Genomic DNA, 18,819 nt, shown 5'->3' on the forward strand with positions numbered 1-18,819 from the left:
ATATCGATGCATATGTACTAAGAAATGATGATCATACATCTATGTGATGATATTAAAAATTACTGATTGCATATGTAGAATGGAATGATTTCTAAATGTTGTGTTAATTTTTTTAATTAATAAAAAAAAGCAGACAATAACAAGTTTTGGCAAGGTATGGAAAAACTGGAACATTTATACTTTTCTGTTAAGAATATAAAATAGTGCAGCCATTTTGGAAAACTGTTTGGAAGTTTCTCAAAAAGTTAAACATACAGTTGTCATATGACCCAGCAATTTCACCCCTAGGTGAGAAATGAAAATATGTATTCACACAAAAACTTATACTCAAATGTTTATAACAGCTTATTCAGATAGCCAGAAACGGAAAACAACTCAAATGTTCACCAAAGATGTACTGATAAATAAAATGTGGTATATCCATGCAATGGAATATAATTATCCATAAAAAGGAATGAAGTGCTGATACATGCTGCAACATGGATGAATCATGAAAACATAATACTAACTAAAAAGAAGCCGTCACAAAAGACCACATATTACAGATTCAATTTATATGAAATGTCCGAAATAGGCAAATCTATTGGGAGAAAGTAGATTAGTGGTTGCCAGAGGTTGGGGAGAGAAAAGAATGCCTGATAATGGATATGAAGTTACTTTTGGAAGTGATGTAAGTATTCAGAAATTAGATAGCAGTGATGTTTGCACAACTTTGAGAATATAGTAAAAAACACTGAATTGTACATTTTATGGTATGTAAATTATATCTTGATTTTTATAAGTTCCTTTCTTTGATGAACTTTTGTATCTTGTCAGCTATTTTATTGAAATTAATGATCACAGTGCATTTAAAATCCATGTCTGATAACCCATTTTTCTATGTTTTCTAGTTGTTTTTGGAAGGAGGTATGGTCACAAGCTGTGGCATAATAGCAGAAGGAAAAAGTCAATATCTCTATCTTTGAAAGGTGAAGCGCTGTCAAGCCAGTTCTACAATTTGTATTGTATAATTAATTTTGTAAAACCTAATGTAATATAGTATTATTCTTGTCAAGGTCTTTCATGAGCTGTATCATCCAGTTTTCAAATAGGTTGAAACAAACATTCCAAAATAGGATATATTTTTTTGAAATTTGTAGATCTTTAGGTCCAATATCCCCAGATTCCCTCACGTGTACACATACAAACATCCAGTGATCTATGTAGTGATAAACTATGAGACTGAATGCCGAGGACAATTTCTTCATTGGAAGCTGTGATTACAAGGAAACGTGCTGATAAAAAAATTAAAAGCTATTTCTGTGTCTTTTAGATGGTCTTATGGTAAGGCAATGTGAAAAAAATAGAGCATATTTCTAGAGCACTAGAGAACTTTCTCTAAAATCCCTTCTTCTTACAGGTATGGTTATTAAAGGGCAGAAAGAATAAGTACCTTGTCCCCATCACAACTAGTAAGAAGGATGGCATTAGTCCCAGAGCCAGGGCCCTTCATTTGCTTACCACGTCACAATAAATTTTATTGAATTCAAATCCACTAGGGAGAGAAAAGCATATTATGTAAGAGTCTCTGAGTAAAGAAAATTTTACTCAAATTTGGTTTATACATTACCAATCATCTGACCATAGGCAAATATTTGATTTCTCTAAAGGATCCTAATTTTCTTTATATGTAAAATAATGTTGATACAATACTGTTATGAATATTAAGTGAGATAACATATTTTTAAAGGCCAAGCATACTGCCTTAGCACATAACAAGTATTCAATTAGCAATAGCATTGAACTTCAAAATGAGTTAATTTATTACTCATTTTTTAGTAACATACATATAATTTATTTATTATTGTAATCTTGTGTAACACTTTACACTTTTTCAAAGCACACTATCGACTGGATATTTCTTTTATAAAAAAATGTTTTCTCTGGTTTCTATTGTGTACATTTCTTTCTATATTAAAGCAATTGTGGGTTTACAGAAAAAATTATACAGAAAATACAGAGTTTTCATATATTCCCTCTCATACACAGTTTTCTCTATTATTGACACTTTGCATTAGTGTGGTAACTTTGCTGCAATTGTTGAAACAATATTATTATAATTATACTATTAGCTATCAACCATAGTTGTTAGTTTACCACTTTACAATAAATTCCACTGCACTCAAATCCATTGGGGAGAGGGTTTACTATTTAAATTGCACAATTCTATAGGTTCTGGTAACATATTACAACCTAAAAATTTCCATTTTACCCACTTTCAAATATACAATTCCATGGTGTTAATTACAGTTACAATGTTGTACCACATTACCGCCATCCATTACCAAAACTTTTCCATCATCCTGAAGAAAAACACTGTACTAATTAAGCATTGACTATCAATTCTCCTAAAGAGCAACAGTTTTTAGTGTTCAATCTGTACTTGAACCAGCAATGGGAATGTAGAGTTGTGGTTACTAGAAAACCAACTCCTTTCCCATCCCCTACCCCAAAATCCCTTCAGCCCCTCCTGAAAAACACTCATCTATGCACCCAAACAAGACGAAAATAGTCTGACAAAACACAAGTTTCTAGAACTATAAAAAGTGAAGTGGTAGAGATGGTGAAGATCTGATACTGCACTAATGGAATTTAAACACATTTTAATTTGATAATCCCCTCAGACAGGTTCAACATATTCTTTCTCATCCCCACCTCCCACAGAATGAAGACATGATTTCTAGTCATGTCCTTTCATTGTAACAAAATTTCATTATCATTAAACAATTAGATGATCCCTAAGGTCCTTTCTCACTTTATAACTCTAACTATGTGCCCCACAAAACTTCTTGAAATGTGATTTCACCTGTATTTTGAATTGTGCCTATTTGTTCAGTAAGCATGTATGTGTGTTGGGTTATTGATTGACCCCAAATGCTTCCATTTTACAAGATTTAACTCAATAAATGTGTGTTGATACTTTTACCTTGTGCCAAGCTCTGCACATAGAAAGAAGAGAGTGTCCTGCCCTGAAGCAGACCATAAAATGTTACTTATTTACATAAGTAACATAAATGTTACTTATTTACATAAGTAACATAAATGTTACTTATTTAACTTCTCCATTATGAATTAGACAAATATTTTTAGATATAATGATTACAGATCTTCCTTTTATTTCCTCAAGAGTCTATCAACTTATGACTTTCTTTTAATTAAAAAAAGTTAGTCTATAGCTTTTATATGATATTTAGATAATTTAGTTATGCATACGGTGGACCACACTGGATGCGTATAGCAAATGGTATCCCACCCTTATTGAGCCATCTGCATGCCCAAGAAATAGGCCTTGAAGATAATATTATAGGTATCACTGAGTTCAAATCAGACAGCTTTATAAGGTCTTTAAAAGGCCCTTCCATTTAGTTGCATAATCTTATGAGGCTGGCTTGAGGTTTCAGGTTAGTTTTCTCTATTGTTTTCAGATATGATGAAGTATAATAGCCAACTGCTAAAGGGCTGGAAAAGTATTTATATAACACCATGTTTTCCACAGCTCCAAGTATAAAGCCCAACCAGCAGATGTTTGTATACTATAACGTATTTAAAATGGAAGTGATGTTAGAGAATATTTAGACTCTTTACTTCATTTTGTTGTTCAAAAAAAAGCAGAAGGCAGGCCACGGTGTCTCAGCAGGCAGAATTCTCATCTGCTATGCCAGAGACCTGGGTTCTAGTCCTGGTGCCTGCCCATGTGGAAAAAAAAGCAGGCTTTTAGAGAAGAAGAGCTTTTATTTTCACTCCGCTTGTTATTGCACTAGCAGCATAAGCAAAGTCAGCGTTTGATCAACTGACTTGCAATCCAATGTTCTCTTCACTTGGACTTATTAAACAGATACTTTTTGTACTCGTTGAAAAATTAAAAGAATCACTTAAAATGTGTCCCTGGATCTTCCTAGAAGTTGTCTTTCTGAGTATTAGTAGCTGGCCTCTTATTTTCTAAATATTCTTATTGAACCCACACTTAAGACTGGGATCACCCATAAAATCTAACTCTGAAAATTAATCAAGTTCCCTGAGAGAAAGTGGCATCTATTCTCTTCATCTAAGCAATCCACACAGGGATCGGTATCATATTCCACAAAATGGGAAAGCCCAGAGATGATTCTTCAATTGAGAATGGAATCCTACAACACCTTTATGTCATCGTTTCCCTGCTCATCCCCCTTTTGAGGTGATTTCTACACTGATTACTCTGGAATCTAAAGGGGGGAACTTTTTACTTTCTTGAAACATCCCTTTAAAAGATCAGTTAAACTGGTTTTGATTAAGTAGTCACCACAGAAGATGTCACCCATGAAGCTATTTACAATAGCTTTTGTATATGAAGTCCTATGAATTAAATTTGCAACATGTTCTATATATTTCAGAAAGAAGATGACCAAAAAAATACTTGTAAGTAACAGTGTTACAAAGTTAGGTATCCATGAATAATTAGACCTACGTTGATCACTTTTCAAGTAAGATTTCTTATAAAATAGGAAGACATGAAAGAAATGGTCCATTAAAACAGATATCAGGGGATTAGAACCATTAGCAGAGATGTGACAAATACATACTGTTGCTACTTCCAAGTGGTTGTGAAGATTTTAAATTTAAGAATGACCCTTTTCCTTTCCCCAGGAGACTAATTAGAATTTAAACTAGGGGTGAGGGATGTGTCTTGCAAGGTTTCCGATCCAGAATTTTCCCCAACATGTAGAGAAGGGTCTAAAAAATAAATTTACCCTACTTGAAAGTGACATTTTCTCCCACCCTTTAAAAACTGGATCAACCATCTTATGTTATGTAATTATAGGTTAAGCCTCCTGAGCATAACTGAAAAGGAAATAAATTATGATTAAAGTTTATTTGCCCAGCTTTAAACTCAGAAGTTGCACAGCAGTCTCTGTTTCCAAAGTTCAATCTACTATACTCATTATAGCATACATATCTGTGGTTTGGCACTGCAAATTTAAAAAAGGAAACCAGAATACAAAGAGTCGTTTTGTTCTGGCCCATGTACCTAAGTGTCACTCATTCACCCCCTACAGAAATTTGAGGAATTTGGAAGCCAGGTGGGTGAATTTTCTTTCCATACTATCCCTGTGAGCCTTTGTCTAAATTATCTGGCTACACAAAAGATCAGCTTGAAACTTATTGCTCACCTCTTATCTATTCAATGGTTTGATGGAACAGCAAGGAATATCGTTAAAGACAATGAGGCATCAACTCCTTTAATTATTCTCTCTTAAGAATCTGCCATTTCAGACATTCTATTTCAGATTTGGAATTGTGACATTTTAACCTCTTCTTGATTAAAGGTTTTAATCTCCATCTCAAAGAATGCTTACTTATATGTGGTTTCTCACAAATGGCTTAACCTTTCTGCATCTCGGTTTCATCCGTTATAAAATAGAGATAATTACAGTGGGTTCTATTCCCCCAGCATGTGGCAGGCATGCTCCATGCATGGACTCCCTCTAAGGTCTTCATATAGAGTTTGAAATACACAGTAAAAAGAAAAACAGATTGAAAATAGAATTGGAACTAAAAGCAAGGCAAGGTCCAAAGCAGGGCAGAGTAAAAAACATTGAACAGTGATCCTTTGCTCTAGAGTCCTTTGCTATCAATCTACCTTTACACATTTAAACCATCTACCTAAAAACTATCTCCAATCAGCATGCACAATAAGCAAATAAAACTTTACAATTTGGCATAAATTAAAACTCTCAAAATGTTTTATTTTAGCTTACAAGCAACACTTCCCTTTTTTAAAAAAATGTTCCTTTAAAAGAACAAGTTAAACAGATTTTGATTTACAGTTGTAAATCTACAATTTATAGCTGCAGAAACATAAAGTTGAGAAATTATGTGATTTTTGTTTTAGAAGTTATTTTTCTAAGGGACGTAAAAGACATGGGATACTGATATTTTAATGAAGATATGAATTATTGTTCCATGATTTCTCCATTAAGAAAGAAAATAGCCTGTACTTGCAGAAGTTTTTGTAGACATTTTTCAGCAATTCAAAAGCTTTGAGGGACACAGACTTCCATTTTTTAATTATAGATTTGTTTTACTACTGGAAAGTGCTTTTGTCTCATTTGCTCCATCAATTTACTGACAATTAAAGACTTCAGTCTATATTGACAGGTATTTAGGAAATGCTTCTCTCATAGTGTAACAAACAGCTAATAAGTTCCAATAACCAAAAACACATCCTTGGAGCAACTATTTTCCTTTCCTGTATTAGAATTAATGTAGAACTGTTACTAATAACATACTTTAGAAATGTGAGATGTCATTACTAGATGTTAATTATGAGATGATAAGCCAAAACTACTGTTAACACTGAGGAACATTAGTATGACTTTGGATTTTTTGTCCACAGTAGTTACCCTTTAGCAAAATGTTGGCAGCCTTAAGAGTATCCCTACCATAATTTATCATTAGTTGAATAGAAAGGTTTATCAATTAATTGAAAAGCGTATACTTAAACAAAAATCTTGTCCTAAGATGATATTCCCTTGCTTTAGATAAAATATCAAGGCCAAAGCAAAGAAAGAGACATTGATTTTATATCAATAGATTATGACTTTGGCTCTCAAATTAAAAAATATTCTCATTCATTGTATGTGAAGGAGGTTGAAGTAGAAAGACATTGTTTACTCAATTATTATTGATTTACTTATTAGTTTTAATAGGCTTCAAAAATCAGATCTTATCGAATATTGACAGGAAGACACTATTGCCAATAAATAAACTCTAGTGTATGAAATAAGATTATTCTTTAGTTTGCGTGATGAGACAAAACTCTAATATTTTAAGTTTATTTCTAAATATAGAAGTTCCTTTGCGCTATTAGATATTTAATGCTTATATGGTTATATGTCTTATAAAGTATCTTCTAGGACAAAAATGGATTAAATCTTCTATACAAGTCTCAGCTGTTTGAAGAAATAATATTATATTCAGATTTGATTATGAGCATTTATTTATTCCGGTTTAATTATTGTATCTTGGCCAGATAATCAATTGCCCCCAATATTACTAGCAAATGCAATAAAATCATTAGGGCCTACATCCTAATAGACCTCATATCAAGGGGAAGTAGCCAACCATCCCTACAAACTTCACAACAAAAATGAAGAGATACCATGACTCAGACCCGACTCCCACGCTAGGATAATGTTAGTAGGAGCGGGAGCACAGAGTTTCCCTTCAGAAGAGCTTCCTCTCCAGTAACTACTTGAGTGTGACCAGTGTCTACATTCTTCCTCAGGCCATGCACCCTTGGTCAGAACTTTTCCCTTAAATGGAGATAAGGGAAAAGCTCTTCTATGCACATAAAAGTAATAAACAAGATTAACATTGTACAAAATTTAAAAAGGGTAAAGTTATTTACTTTAAAGCAAAAGCCCACAACTACTCTCAGAAGTACTATAATGGTACCAAATACTTTTTTAATAATTTAAACTAATAAAGGAGTACTATACATAGTGCTTTCTTTTAACATAGTAGTCTATGAACTAACTTCTCCAATGGGATTAGAGGGACAATATCCTCAAATTATTTCACGCTAAATTGAATAATACCCATAAGAAACAAGATAACTATTAAAGCAGTTGATTTAAAATATTTTTCCTTGTAATACTTAGCAGTATTTCTTTTACTCCTACACCTTTAGTCACTACCACTAAGAGGAATTGGCTGTCTTTCCTACATTACAATTGTGGTTTTGACCTGCTATCAATACAATAGAATATACAAATTGTTTTGTTTTGTAAGTACCAATGATAAATTTGACCTGTTATTAAAATACCTCATTTCATTTATCCTTAACAACAAAGACCTATATGAAAATCTCTGGCTGGAAACTTAAGTGCTAGAATGGCAAGGAGGTTTCACTCTTGTGCCAAGTACAACTAACCGGTAGTGGCTTCCTGGACTGTTGTGTTGAGAAAAAATGTAAAGTCCCAAGCCAACTTGGTAGGAAAAATGTTATAATGAAATCTTGCATGACAGCAAGAAGCAGGGAGTGGGCTCTGTACAGATGCCAGTTACATTGGACTTAACTAACATTTATGCAGCATCTACTATGTGCAAGACTCAGGGTACTTCACTGCAAGAGACAGAAATGTATATTAGTTACCACCCTTGACTTCAAGGAAGGCAGTATGTTGCAGGAGGTCAAAGAGGCAAAAAAAACTACAATGCACTGAACAATAAAAACAAAATACGAAGAGTACAATGTACTAATCTGGAGTTTAGAGAAGATAGGTTATTTTAGTTACAAGGATTATTAGGAAACATTCATGGAGGAAATGGTAAAAGATTTCACAAATATTGCTTTGAGCTTATGAATAAATCTTACACCATTCCGTGAAAACCTGTGCAGCTTACCAAGTCTACCAAACTAACTCAAATTTTACAATCTAAATTTGTCCACATTCAAGTAAATATAACTCAGTGTGTTTGAAATTTGTCCTTATTTCTGTTATTTGGTAACTATTCTGTGCCATTCTGGGTATGATTTTCCTTTTTTTTTTTTGGTTTTGATTATAAAAAAAATCTATAAAACTTCTTTTTTCCTTCCCCTCCAAACTTCTAGAGTTCTAGTAGAACATCAAGGGTTAAGGATAACTGATATTTTGAATCTATCAAGAAGCCAGTCACTCAGGATCTCAGGCCCTTTGGTCCTATTTAGAGAGTGGCCTGCCCCATATAAACCATAATGCAATTTGTAAATTGTCCAACTTAGCTGTTCAGCTGCCATAGTCTAAAGTTTAAAAATATGTAAGTGGGTCAGTTCTAAAATTAATTCAGCCTAACTTTGCCTGAAAACACGAAGAATATTACTCATCACTAGGGCCAAAATATCACCTGCAAGCAGACATTAACTATTCCCCAAGAACCACTATACAGGATGATGGCTCCATGACATGCTCACTCTACTCCCTTGATTACAATCTAAGGCACTGTGATCCTTCCTATCAGACAAAGAAGTATTGGTTTTAGCTGATATTTAAATGAAAGTAGGCTGAAAAAATGAAGCAGAGTTAAATGATAATAACTACAGCTAGCATTTATTCAGTCCTTATAATAAAAAAGACACTCATTTACTCTTTTAACAATTCAAAAAGAGAGATATTATTATTATGCCTACTTTACAGATAGAGAAACTGGGTCTGTATAAGAAGTATAGATGAAACTAAGTCTGTGCCCTTAATCACCACCTCGGGTTTAATTTTCTTTATACTACTTTACTTTGTGTCCATTTATCATTTATTTAGTACCTACTATGTGCCAATCTCATACCAGGAAGTAGGGATAAAATGATGAGATCCCTGTCTTCAGATAACTACTGCTATAATGGAGACACGTACATATATCATTTCCTAAAAAGCAATATGAAGAGAACAATAACAGATGCACAAATTAATTACTTGGGGCAAATTAAGTTCAATTACTTCAATAAAAATATGAGGCTGGGTTACAAGATTTAATCTTAGAGAATGTACAAAACATTTAGGAGGCCTTGCCTATAGTTTATTGAGAGAAGTACAATGTAGTTGTCCAATCCAGTTTAACTTTTTATCAAATAAGACAACTGAAACAATTCATTTGGGGAATATTCAGCAAGACCAAACTTCCTATCTCTTAGGTTTCTCATTGTTTTGTGCCCCTCTTAGACTCCACTCCAATATGGCATCTGGGTGTGAGAAAAAGATGGCAGAGGTAGGCAGTTCCTCCAGTGGAGTGTCTACTCCTCTGGGCTCCTGGTGATCTTCCTTGATAGCTTGGTTGCTGAAATGAGAGCTAGAAAATTGTGAGCTATTCTTTTGGCTTCTGCAATGTGCCAGGATTGCTCTCCAAACAGGTTCAGCCTCACTTTCCCTTACCCTGCGGTCTAGCTGGATGGTCCGTTCGATAATAACTCTAGGTGGCCCGCCTTGAAGTCATCTAATAGAAACACCCACTTGGTCAATTTGACCTCCTTTTGGCAAGTCACTGACCAGACTCCTAGCTACTCTGGAGTCTGTAATACAGAGGAAAAGGTAAGTGCAGGTTGGAAAAATAAAATTTCAGGATGTACCATCAATATTCTACTGTTATGGCTGACATCCCAGACAAGTTGGTATGGGGAAGACCATGAGGATGCCTCCACCCAGAGCCCCAAATGTGGAGGGGGGCACAGCAGCTCCCAACTCTCAATGATGTCTTTACTTACAGAAAGGATATGTCATTTCATCCCATTCTCCCACCCTTCTTATTTCTTCCTATATTTCCCTTCGACTAGGGAAGGACAGGCCTTTTCCTTATTCTATTCCTGTCCAGAACTTTTATGTAAAACTCTATGGACAAGGTTACCAAGTCCATGCTAATGATAGACAACATGGAATTTGGAAAGTCCAGTTCTCTATCACTGAAAGCCAAGCTATTGCCTTGATGCAAATTCTATTTTTGAATGCTAATTATTACACTAGTCTTTTCTTTTAATTCCTTTTTGAAGAAGTCTTAATCTACATCCATGCAAAAGAATCCCTTAATAGAATAGAGTTTAGAAAGGCAAAAGAAAAATGCATGTTAATGATGTTCAACATGCAGATCCTGTTACACTTTGTTTGCCAAATTGATAAAGATGAATGATTAATTCTAACTGAAAATACACTTCTGAAAAGTTAACATTTGAGCTGAATCTAGAAGGAAGGAAGGGATATTTATCAAAATATTTTTAGGAATGGCTCAGATTTAAAATGCATAAGCAGTGCTTCCTTTCGAAACTGGGCACATTTTTATACCACCAGAGGATAAAGGACAGCCAAAGCAACAAAAAACTAGAGTATACACAACATATCCAATAAATATGAAAAAATGAAAGCTATTCCATTAGTTGACAAGCACTAAGGTGTTATCAAAGATGAAAAACACACACTCCCTTCACACGAATATAAATTCAAAATGTTTAGCTTACAATGAAGCACGCACATTTTAGAAGAAAAGAGAAGTTGTAATCATCAATTAATGTTAAAAATAATTTTCCAAGTGATGAAAATCGAACTTTTCATAGCAATATTGGGACTAATTCTTATACTAATATCCCATCTATCTACACAGAGAATCACAATGACAGTGTAAATAACAATAGCAACCTGCTTGCATTCCATGAAAAGAAAGATGCCAAAAGATTATGACCAAGTACACGTATAGATGTCTGCTGAAGAATATACATAGAATTAAGCATTTAGCACAAAAGTTTGTTATTGAAATTGTGCTTACAAGATTACTAACACTTTATTCCATTAGTTGACAAACACTAAGGTGTTATCAAAGATGAAAAACACACACTCCCTTCACACAAATATAAATTCAAAATGTTTAGCTTACAATGAAGCACGCACATTTTAGAAGTTGTAATCATCAATTAATGTTAAAAATAATTTTCCAAGTGATGAAAATCGAACTTTTCATAGCAATATTGGGACTAATTCTTATACTAATATCCCATCTATCTATACAGAGACAATGACAGTGTAAATAACAATAGCAACCTGCTTGCATTCCACGAAAAGAAAGATGCCAAAAGATTATGACCAAGTATACGTATAGATGTATGCTGAAGAATATACATAGAATTAAGCATTTAGCACAAAAGTTTGTTATTGAAATTGTGCCTACAAGATTACTAACACTTTTAGTTGGCTGACAGGCATTTTTAAATTTATAAGAATTTACATAGTCATTTTTCTTTAATTTTTATAGTGTCCAAAGAAAAGTTCACAAAATGCAATTTTGAAAATATAATAGTCATTTTCTATTATGGATACAAAGAATCTCTCCTTGCCTTCAATTCATAATGCTAATTTTTATGTAAAGTTCATTTTATTGAATATAAAGTAATATGACATAAATAGAATTGAAGCAGGTAGAAAAACCAACTTATATAATAATGGTGCTTTGATCAAATACAAATATTATCTTTGATTAACAGGTCAATAGAATATTAAAAATACCATTGATAAACATTTTAAAATTGAAGAAATTTTTTGTACCATTTCTGCAAATGGTGGGCACAAGACTGGATGTCACAATCCATGCTTTATTTCTGTTCTGTTCCCAATGACTGTGATTTTAAGGGAGAAATTACTTTTTGTACCTGTATCTCATCATATGTGCCATCTAACAGTGCAGTAAAACTAGAACTCCTCTTAAAACACTCTATGTATCTGGCAAATTTCCAAATATCTTAATGAAAATGGAGTTGAGAGATCTATGTATTAGACATACAGTGGCAGCTTCAAAATTCTATTTAAGTAGGGATTAAGGGAAGGAATATTGTTAAGCCAGGGGATTTATGTTGAAGCTACATCTGCAGGACAAGCATGCTGATTTTATTTAGATTGTGTATCATAGTCAATAAAAATAACACCCTTTTGTAAAATTTTATTCAATTTTCACCTAAGCATGAGAAAGCATAAGTCTTCCATATGAAAACTATTATCATAATTTTTATTTGGGATAAAGTTTAAAATATTATTTGGAATTAACAAGCCATCCCATGGCATTACTACTGTAGATACATAAAAACATTTTTTCTAACCCTCCTAAACTATGGTGGTATATATTTTCCTTTATTCTCAAACGAATCACCATGTGCAAAATTATATTCCTAATTTCTTACACTCTTCCCAAATGTTTTTGCTATTTTAATTCATGGTACCATGAGCCAGCCAATCAGAAGCTTCATTGATTCTGAACATTTTCCTTGTCCTCATTTTCAATCACAAGGTCCTACTAAATACCTCATGGTGGAATCAGCATCTATCCAACCATTCAGGCAAGAATTGTGGGGCAGGCTGGTGTTCAATTTTCTGTCTAGCTTGCTAGGGAGAAAATGACAGTAGCAGTGTAGATGGTTTGCTCTCATACCCTCCCACCCTCACCCCTATGCAATCAAGCGCCAAGGCCTGTAAATGTTACCACTTGAAAAGTGTCTTAGATATATTCTCTACAGCCAGCATTAGTACTGTACTAGAGTTGCCCTTTGCTGAGCCAAAGGGACACCATTTGGCAATAAGAAATAGTAACAGTGTCCTGAGCAGGCTTAGGTGGCAGAGGGATAAGTCAAACTGGGCTTTGTGTGAACCTGAATGCCTGGAAGTTTCCTGAAACAAATACAAAAATAATAATAATAAGAGCAGTAGGAATGGTGATGGTTTGCAGAACAGCATGCAACAGGAAGAATTGAAATACAACCCATATGACAAAAATGGAAATAGAGAGGCACAAAAGACCTCCAATTCTGAAAGAGGATCACAAGTTAGGAGATTATTTCCTAAAATTATATATAAGACCTGCAGGAGTCAAGATTAGAAAACATCTGATCTTCTAGTCTTCTATGCTACTGTGCTATGTAGCATGCTGTGCTATGAGTATAAGATTTTATAACTTTCCTCTAACTAGAGACAAGATTAATTAAGGTTCAGAAGATAAGCAAACCAACATCTATACTTACATAGATACATATATACATATGTAAACAAAAATAACCCCCAAGCAATATGCAAAATAGAAGCCATCAATTATTAGTTTTCCTCAATGTACCTGCTCTGAAGCCTAATATTAGGTTCAAATTTAAGCTCTACCATTTACTGTGTGATATTGAAAAAGTAACTTGCCTAAACTGAGTCTCATCTATATAATAGGGATAACAGTATCATTTACCCCATATCGTCATTGGGAGGATTAAATGAGACAATTCCAGTGGAACTTTCAGAACAAAATCTTGGTACATAGTAGGTACTCAATACATAGCAGCTTGTATTATTATCACTATTACTTATTGAAGCTTAATTCAATGTAATCTTTAACTAAAACCAGTTTCCTCTAAGGTAGCTGTCCACTCTTTTTCTCTTATCAGTGTATAGATGATGCCCTACTCTGCATTTCAAGTCAAAGATCTTGTCTATGCCCTCCTTACCTTGTATCCAATATTGATTTGGACATCCACACTTGAATAGCCTTTTATAGATTTTACAAATCTAAAAATTAACACGTAATTTTCTCTAAGCTACTTTATGCAGCAATGACAACATCAAATAATTGAGAGCATTGGGTGAAGATACTCCAAAGAGAGATAAGGCCCTGCCATATATAAGGTAAGTGTAAGCCTAGTTTTCTCAACTGGAATTTAAACTACTTAAAACCGAGAACAATTCTTCCATTTTACCTTGGGAGGCTAGGCACCCCACAAAAAATAAATTTGTACATTGGAGTGGGGTAGAATAAGGTGATTCCCTTCTTTATTCAACTGAGAGTGTACCAGAAAATGACTTCTATATCCCTGATCAAGTCCTCCTACCTAGAATATCCTTAAGAAACAAATCACCATGGAGTTCCTAAGTGTATCCTTCCTTAGAACAAGAGATAAGCAACCCTATTATCTATGAAAGTATTGTCTGAATTGCCTTCCTCCTAGGAGGTTGTACTCAGATAGGTATTGGATTCTGTAACCAGAATCTCAGATTCCTGAGATCAGCTAGTCCACTGGAAATGCTGAGAAATTTGAGAATAAAGTCTCCCAAATCTGAGACAGCCAGCAGTGGTACTGTACTAGAACTACCCTTTGCTTAGCCAAAGGAACACCATATGGCAATAAGAAGCAGTAACAGTATCCTGAGCAGGGCTCTCCACACCACACATATACAGCAGCTGGCAGTATGGGGAGAGAAGTGATTAGCTCTTGGGGAAGCATGGAAGAAGGAGGCATTCAGAAAAGATATTGCTATTATCTAGATGATAGATAGTGAAGACCTCTGGCAAAGGTGATGAGAATGAATGTTCAAAATTTAGGAACTATAAACTGTCCACCAGAAATATGAGTTGTCTGGAAATGAAGGATATTGACAAGAGAGTAGTAGAGTCACAAAAGTTGACAGAGGAATCAATTTCCAGAGATAGAGAATTGAGAGTTGAGTGATGAATAGAGGGAAATGAGGATGTGAGATGAAACAAGGTGAGATTTCTAGAAGAAAGTGCCTGGAGATAATATGACTTTTAATAAAGCACCAGAAACCTAAATGGCAGAGTAAGTGCTGAAACCATGCAAGCTCTAGTGTCTGTATGATCATTTGAAGAGGTGGATATAAAGTTTCGAGACAAAATTGGCTTTAGCAAAAATTATTAAAGAAGTAAACTTCGATTTTAATATTTCATCATTCCTTTTGAAATTCTTTCCTTTCACCCTCATGAGATTAATTCCTTTGGTTCTTTCTTCTGCCTGAACGTTTCTTCCCCTGGATAACTGTGGGCTCATTTCTTGGCTTCCTTTACTGTCACCTTTACCTAAAATTACAACCTTCTCAAACACATACACACTTCTTATTCCCTTTCTCTGTTTTACTTTTCTCCTTAGCACATGTCAATATCTAACCTACTGTACGATTGACTCATTTTTCATTTTTAATGCAGTCTTATTGAGATATACTCACATACCATACAAACCATCTGAAGTATACAATTGCTGATCGCAGTATCATCACATAGTTTTGTATGCATACAATATTTGTCCTTTTATGTCTGACTTCTTTTACTTAGCATAATGTCCTCAAGGTTCATTTTGTTGCTGCATGCTTTATAGTGGCATTATTCACAATTGCCAAAAGATGGAAACAGCCCAAGTGTCCATTAACAGATGAGTGGATAAACAAAATGTGGTACATACATAGGATGGACTTCAATAGGACTTCATTTCTTCTTAATGCTGCTATGAACATTGGTGTGCAAAGGTCTGTTTATATTCCTGCTTTCAGACCTCTGGGTATATCCCAGGAAGCAGGATTGCCAGTTGTAAGCTATACTTAGCTTCCTGAGGAACTGCCAAACTATCCACAGAAGCTGTACCATTTTAAATTCCCACCAGCAAATGAATAAGTGTTCAAGTTTCTCTACATCCTATCCAACACTTGTAGTTTCCTATTTTTTTTTAAATAGTGGCCATCCTAGTAGGTGAGAGATGATATCTCATTGTGGTTTTGATTTGCACTTCCCTAATAGCGAGTGAAGCTGAGCAGTTTTTCATGTGCTTTTTAGCCATCTGCATTTCCTCTTTGGAAAAATATCCATGTTTTTTGGCCCATTTTTAAATTGGGCTGTTTGTTTTTTTATCGTTGAGTTGTAGGATTTTTTTATGTATTCTGGATATCAAACCCTTATCAGATATGTGGTTTCCAAATATTTTTCTCCATTTAAACCAATTCCCTTTTCACTTTTTAAATAAAACTCTTTAAAGCTCTGAAGTATTCAAATTTGAGGAGTTCATGTTTATCTACTTTTTTCCTTCATTGCTTGTGCTTTGGGTGTGAAGTCTAAGAAACTACCGCCTATCACTAGATCTTAAAGATATTTCCCTCTATTTTCTTCAAGGAGTTTTATGTTCTATTTCTTGTAGTTAGGTCTTTGATCCATTTTAAGTTAATTTTTGTGTATGGTGTAAGATAGGGTCCTCTTTCATTCTTTTGGTTATAGATATCCAGTACTCTCAATAGCATTTGTTGAAGAGACTGTTCTCAGTTGAGTGGACTTGGGAGTCCTGTCAAAAATCAATCAGCCATGGAGCTGAGGGTATATTTCTAAACTCTCAGTTTGATTCCATTGATCATTTGTCTATCTTTATGCCAGTATCATGCTGTTTTGACCACTTTGGCTTTAGAATGTACTTTAAAGTCAGAAAGTGTGATACCTCCCAATTCATTCTTCTTTCTTAAGATCTTTTTTTTTCGAGGCCCCTTATGCTTCCAAATAAAATGATAATTAGCTTTTCCATTTCTTCAAAGTAATTTGTGGGAATTTTGATTGGGATTCCATTGAATCTGCCCATCAATTTGGGTGGAATTGACATCTTAATGACATTTAGCCTTCTAATCGAATGAATATGGAATGTCTTTACGTTTATTTAGGTCTCTGATTTCTTTTAGCAATGTTTTGTAGTTTTCTGTATAGAAGTCCTTTACATCCTTGGTTAAGTTTATTCCTAGATACTTGATTTTTTTAGTTGCTATTGCAAATGGGATTTTTTTTCTTAATTAACTCCTTGGATAGCTCATTACTAGTGTATAGAAACATCATTGATTTTTACATGTTGATTTTGTATCCAGCCACTTTGCTGAACTCCTTTATTAGCTCAAACAACTTTGTTGTCATTTTTTCAGGATATTTTTTTAACACAGGATCATGTCATCTGCAAATAGTGAAAGTTTTACTCCTTTCTTCCCACTTTAGATGCCTTTTATTTCTTTTTCTTGCCTAATTGCTCTAACTAGAAATTCTAGCTCAATTGAATAACAATGGTGACAGTGGGCATCCTTGTCTTTTAGATCAGTCTTTCTCCATTGAGTGTGACGTTAGCTGTGGATTTTTCATATATGTCTTTATCACATTGAAGAAGTTTCCTTTAATTCCTACCTTTTGAAGTGTTTTTATCATGAAAAGATGCAGGATTTTGTCAAATGTCTTTTCATTTTCATTTTCATTCATCTTTTCATCAATCAAGATGTTCATGCTGTTTTTCTTTTTCATTTTGATTTGTTAATGTGGTGTATTACATTAATTGATTTTCTTGTGTTGAACTACGCTTGCACATCTGGGATAAAACTCACTTGGTCATGGTATATGATTCTTTTAATATGCTTTTGGACTTGATATGTGAGTATTTGGCTGAGGATATTTGCATCTATATTCATTAAAGAGATTAGTCTGAAGTTTTCCTTCCTTTGTAGTATCTTTAGCTTACCAGCTTTGGTATTAAGGTGATGTTGACTTCATAGAATGAGTTAGGTAGTGTTCCTTCTTTAATTTTTTTGGACAAGTTTGAGCAGGAATGATAATTATTCTTGGAGTGCTTGGTAAAATTCCCCTGTGAATTCATCTAGTCTGGGCTTTTCATTGTTGGGAGGTTTTTGATGACTGATTCAATCTCTTTATTTGTGATTGTGATTGGTTTGTTGAGGTCTTCTGTTTCTTCTCAAGTCAGTGTAGGTTGTTTCTAGGAAGTTGTCCATTTCATCTAGGTTATCTAGTTTATTGGCATACAGTTGTTCATAGTAATCTTTATGGTCTTTTTTTTTTTTGGCGGAAAATACATTTATTATCTTATGGATTCTGTGGGTCAGGAATTTGGGTACTGCTGGATTGTCAGTGGGGTTGCCAGGCTGCAGTCCTATCTGAAGGCTCAACTGGGGAAGGCTCTGCTTCTCAGGTTGCACATATGGCTGTTGGCAGAATTAAGTGCCTCACAGCTGCTGGGCTGAGGGTTTTAGCTCCTCACTGACAGGTGGCTGGAAGCCACCCTCACCTCCTTGCCCCATGGACTTCTATGTGGCAGGTTACTTCATCGAAAGATGCTAGCTGAGACAGCTAAATGGAGTCCAGAAAGTGGGAAGTCTCAGCCTTTTGTAACCTCTTCCTGAAAGTGACATCCCATCACTTTGCCCTGGTCTTTACGTTAGGTCGCTAGGTTTGGCCCACACTCAAAGAGAGGGAATGTCCCAAAGGTATGAAGACAGGAGGCAGGGCTCAGCAGGGGCCATCTTTGAGAGATGCCTACTACCCAGTGGGGTATTAATCTAGATATTGACACTCTTCTTATGGTAGGGTGATTAGATTCCAAGAGCTTTGTCAGCCCGCTTGTCCTGAGACGAATGGAAAAAAGGATTTAAGCTTTTGGTCCCGATATGATTTCCACTGAAAGTTCTATCAGGCATATCCTTCCACTGGATATATGTTTCACTTGCAACTATA

General features: G+C 34.6%; 1 long non-coding RNA gene across 3 annotated transcripts in view; it reads left to right on the forward strand.

Moving 5' to 3' along the window:
- LOC143644274 (uncharacterized) overlaps positions 1–18,819 on the forward strand; it is a 262,187-nt gene that overhangs the window by 183,942 nt on the left and 59,426 nt on the right. For 2 of the 3 annotated variants that reach the window (XR_013156591.1, XR_013156595.1), the window contains one exon: positions 891–1,775. The exons of the other annotated variant lie outside the window; for it this stretch is intronic. This is a non-coding gene — a long non-coding RNA (uncharacterized LOC143644274). Of the gene's footprint in view, positions 1–890; positions 1,776–18,819 lie in introns of those variants that run through there. 3 annotated transcript variants of the gene reach the window in all.

Source organism: Tamandua tetradactyla, chromosome 1, assembly GCF_023851605.1.
Source record: "Tamandua tetradactyla isolate mTamTet1 chromosome 1, mTamTet1.pri, whole genome shotgun sequence".
NCBI lineage: Eukaryota > Metazoa > Chordata > Mammalia > Pilosa > Myrmecophagidae > Tamandua > Tamandua tetradactyla.